Source organism: Sus scrofa, chromosome 10 (genome assembly GCF_054392235.1).
Source record: "Sus scrofa isolate SSC_HxYL_T2T_F1_AM1 chromosome 10, Sscrofa_HxYL_maternal_Yorkshire_Landrace_v2.0, whole genome shotgun sequence".
Classification (NCBI taxonomy): Eukaryota; Metazoa; Chordata; class Mammalia; order Artiodactyla; family Suidae; genus Sus; species Sus scrofa.
Window position 1 is genome coordinate 48293943 of NC_139392.1, and position 5153 is coordinate 48299095.

The 5153-nt window shown below is 41.5% G+C and overlaps 1 pseudogene; it reads right to left on the minus strand.

Annotated features, from left to right (window-relative positions):
* Positions 1-4195: 4195 nt before the first annotated feature.
* LOC110259042 (olfactory receptor 4D11-like) lies at positions 4196-5153 on the minus strand (annotated as a pseudogene).

The window sequence follows — 5153 nt, forward strand, 5'->3', positions numbered from 1 at the left end:
CATCAATATCCAGAAAGTTATAAGTGGTAGAGAAGTGAATTTTGCTTTGTGTGTATTCAAAAACAAACACCAGGAAGTTATAGATTTTGGGAACACTAGAAATTGTCTTTCTCTGCATTCAGTTTTGGGGGGCGTGAGGAAAGATCTTCAAAGGGAAACCGCACCGGGGGCAGTAACTTCCCTGTGACTATCCAAGGAATTAGCCATGGGTTCATACCAGAAACAAGGGAGATATCTCTAGGGGGATTTGTCTTGTTATGTGTGTTTTGCCAGGTGTAGAGCATGAGAACCAACCCTGAGGCCAAATGTTTGATAGCAGGCAACCTGTTTCTAGTATCTTACAGGAAATTCAGTACTTCATGGATTCAAGGATGTGCAGGGAACCACACTTCCCCTGCCCATCACATGGTTTTGTTGTGAATGTGTGAACCTGAGGCCCTTTTTTCCACTCTTTTTCACCAACACAAGGACATGAACTCAGATAATAGTAGGGTCATGTTGATGCAGGCCTCAATGGAGTAACTCTTCACAGCAAGAGGCAGTGCAACCTTGGTGACTAGAACTGGTTACACATTTGCAAGGAGAGTAAGGTGTACCAGCAGGGATTCCATCAGAAATTGTACGGTGGTGTCAGCACCGCCTATAAGTTTTCCATTCGTACCTGCCAACAATGCATTCAGTATTTGACAGTGGTTTGTTTGCTTTCTTATATTTGTGTTTGGTTTCCTTCCACTTATATTCCAATGGTTTCCGCTGATGAGCCCTGGACATAGGTGAGACTACTGTGTTTTATCCAGGTTATACACACTGCTATAGAAATCTTGCAAATCATTATAAAACTACAGGTGTGATAAATTCATTTGAGTAATAAAAAAACAAAACAAAACAGTATTTAGCACTCTCCAATGGGTTGAAAGCTGGGTTCATCCAATAATTCGATGCCCCTATACACAAGGGGTTTCCTTCCATTTCATCTGCAAGGGAGTCTAGGGATGTTTTGTGAATTGGCACCCAAAACCTTGACTTTACAATCCCCTCTCACAGGCATAGTTTGAGCCCCCAAGTTTCCCATTCCCCTTGGCTTCTAGGGTACAGATATCATTTCAAGATTTTGAGCAGAGATATCCCTTGTCTGGGTAAACATGCACAGGGCCAAAGGACACCAGCCAGGCTGGGATTTCACCATTGTTCTGCACCTCCGTGGAATCATCTCAGAGCTCTCTAAAGTTGGTCCTTGGGAATCCTGAGTGTACATGACCTGGATTGACCAGGCAGAGGACCCCAAGTCACTGCAGGACACTAGGCCCTTCTGCCACATTATAATGTCATTCTCATTAGAGCTGCATAACAGGGAATAACAGACTTTGATATAGATCTAAGTTTTTAAAAATTCAGATATTTTTGTTGAATATAGCTAAGGTTTAGACCAATTGGATTAGCTCTCTGTCTTCTTTTCCATATTTAGTCTTCCAATATTTTTGTTTCTATCTCTGCCTTTTATTTTCTTTCAAGAATTCTATCCTCTTCATTTTTAATGCTGGGTGCTAACGTAGCGATTCTTCCATCTATTGATCAATTTCATATCTATCTGCATCTTGTCTACTATTCTGTGTATCTAAATGTTTTTTTATTTTCTCTACTGGGGTTTGATATTTTGGAGGATGCTGAAACTTTGTAAAATACCATTAAATGGGAAGACTATTAAAATATTATTAAATAAGACTACTAATAAAAGGGAATGCTAAATGATTGTGGGTTCCCTGGATTTGTGCAAAATCTTGTCTCTGGTGTCCTTGGCATTGATAAGCCCTTTATTTCCATTGACCTGCACTGCTGTCCAGCTGTTTAACACATATTACTGTGGGCTCTCCTCTTTCCTGATGAGAGCCCTGAGTTTCAGGGGATGGGAAGATCCAGTAGCCCTGCTGAGTTCCATAAATCGAGGTGGGACCTCCTCAGGATTATAAGATCCCTACTTCTAGGGAGAAAAGAAATGGCCAGCAGTCTCCCTTCCCTCCTGTTGGTTCTCCCACCATGTATTCCTCCAGCATGTCTTGAACATCCAGTGGCATGTTGACATCTGCTTCTTGGCTGGGGGTTACATCACCCAAATGCCTTGAAGCCTTCATGTGTGTGCAGCCTCAATAGACATAGAAATGCTTTTCAAGATGGCATGTTCAGAGATTGCCTTGGCCTTTTGCCATCAATAATTTTGCTAAATGAAGGAGACTCACCTCAGAATAACTCTGTTTCTTCATAACCATAATATGTCCCCTCTGTGCTGGAAATTGTACTTGTGTCATCTAAAAGAGTTGCCTGACCAGAAGTCCTGACATGATTCCTCTGAGAATATAAGACCATTTTTGGTTGGCTAAGCGTTTTATCCAACTTAAATTATTTCCATGAATTCAGTTGACAAAATTTGGAATTTAGAATAGATGTAGCAATCGAGTTGTTGTCTCTTCCCCTGGCTCCACAACAACAAATATTGATATTTATCTGGGTCTTTGTACTTGTTTCCTTTTGGGGGGGTTCTTGTTTCCTTTTTATTCTTGGTTATTTCTGGATAACATTGGAAACAATTCATCTTGAGTATACAAGACCTTTCTCTGAATTGTTTTCTACAGGTGAGGCCTTTCTGAATAAGAACTCAGAGCAATCCAGGCTTTTTGTACACCCTCTACAGTCAAGGAATCTTGATCCCAGTACTGAGGAAAGTTGTGGAACTTATTTCTAACTTTCAAGTTTTTCCACCTCCCTTTGTCTTTCTCCATCAAACCCTACTCTTTTTTCTCTTTCGATCTTTCTCACTCTCCCCATTTCTAGCTTGTATTCCTATTTTTCTTTCTTTGTAATGCTTTTGGGTAAATGCCCAACAGTGACTCAAATTTCCAAATACTTAGCATATTTTTCTAGTACATCTATATGTATGTCACCGTTGAGTTTTTCCATTATTTAATCAACTGTATGTTATCCCAATTTTGTCCTGGTTTTGATGTTGTCTCCACTCTATGTGCTGCGTTGGGTCCTGATTTTCACATTCTCAATTTTAGTTTCATTTTTGTTGTTGTTGTTGTTGTTGTTGTTGTTGTTGCTATTTCTTGGGCTGCACCCACGGCATATGGATGGAACTATAGACTCATACTGAGTGAAATAATTCAGAAAGAGAAAGACAAATACCATATGATATCATTCATATCTGGTATCTAATATACAGCACAAATGAACATTTCCACAGAAAAGAAAATCATGGACTTGGAGAATAGACTTGTGGTTGCCAAGGGAGAGGGGGAGGAAGTGGGGTGGTTGGGGAGCTTGGGGTTAATAGATGCAGACTCTTGCCTTTGGAATGGATTAGCAATGAGATCCTGCTGTGTAGCACTAGAAACTATGTCTAGTTACTTATGATGGAGCATGATAATGTGCAGAAATAGAATGTGTACATGTATGTGTAACTGGGTCACCATGCTGTACAGTAGAAAACAAAAAAATTGTATTGGGGAAATAATTATTAAAAGAATAATAATAAATATACACCCTATATATAAAATAGATAAGTAACAAGGACCTACTCCATGGCACAGGGAAATCTCAATATTCTGTAATAACCAATACGGGAAAAGAATCTGGAAAAGAATGGATATATGTATAACTGATTCACTGTGATGTACACCTGAAATTAACACAATATTGTAAGTCAACTATACTCCAATAAAATTTAAGAAAGGATGGTCCAAATTTGCTGACAAAACAGAAATGTTAAAGCAGAATGTTTGCAGACAGTGTTTAGTACATAGCATGTACTTGATAAATAGTCATAGAGTAACTATTGTTGAACTGGGACCAAGATGCTGGATGCCTGCTACATGGAGACGAATGTCCCTGTTGTCTATTACATGCCTGGTCATTGCAGTGCTAGCCTTTACCTCATTACCTGGACACACAGTTTCTACCATGGTTCACAGTTGTGCCCTGTGTGCTGTCACTTACTCTTCAAAGACTATGTTCTTCTCTCTAACTTCCTTCTGGTGTTTCTTTTCAAAGCCTGTGTTCCAGGTTATTGATCCTTTGTATCTGTGCCATCCTGGTATAGTTAATTGTTTAGGTATGGCTGAGCCCCAGTGTATGACACCTAATAGTTTAAGAAAATATTTCAATTATATACTTGCATCTTGATCTGCAATCTATAATGACGCTATCCCATTGCAGAAAGCATGAGTCTTCCATTCAGTCTCCTCATGGCTGACTTCATCTCCTGGTTCCTCAGGGTGTAGATGATGGGGTTCAGGACAGGGATGATGACAGTGAAGGTGATGGAGACAGCTCTGTCCATGGAGAGGGCAGTGAAGGGCCAGGCATAGACATAGATGAGGGGCACCAAATGTAGGGTCACCACGGTGATATGGGCTGTGCAGGTGGAGATGGCTTTCTTTCTGCCCTCACCCATGTGAGCCCTCAGCATCACAAGGATGACTGTGTAAGACACAAGAAGAAGGACAAACCATAGAGTAGTGACCAGGTCATTGCTGGAAATCAGCAGCAGCTCCAAAACAAAGGTGTCAGAACTCAAGGGCCAAGGTGTTGGTGCAGGCAAGTTTGAGGACCTGGGGGACATCGTAGCAGAAGCCATCCACAATGTTGGGTCCACAGAAGGGGAGTGGTAGCAGCAGGGAGATCTTCACAATGGAGTGGGCAAAGCCCCCCAGCCAGGAGGCCACAATGAGGGTAGTGCACCGGCCCCTTTTCATGATGGTCACATAGTGCAGGGGCTTGGAAATGGCCACGTAGCAATCAAAGGTCATCACAGAGAGAGAGAAAATATCTGCCCCACCGAGGAGGTGGAAGAAGAACATCTGTGTGATGCAACCATTGAAGGAGATGGTCTTTCTCCTGGGAAGAAGGTCTACTAGGACCTTGGGGGCAGTGAGGGAGGAGAAGCAGATGTCCAAGATGGAGAGGTTGTGGATCAGGAAGTACATGGGTGTGTGCAGGTGAGACTCCCAGGTCACAGTGACCATGATGGCAACATTTGCTAACACAGTTGTTACATATACTGTAGATAAGATGAAAAATAAGAGCAAGCTAAACTCTTGAGACTGGGTAATTCTGCAAAAAATAAATTCAGACACCGTGGTATGATTTCTCAAGGCCAT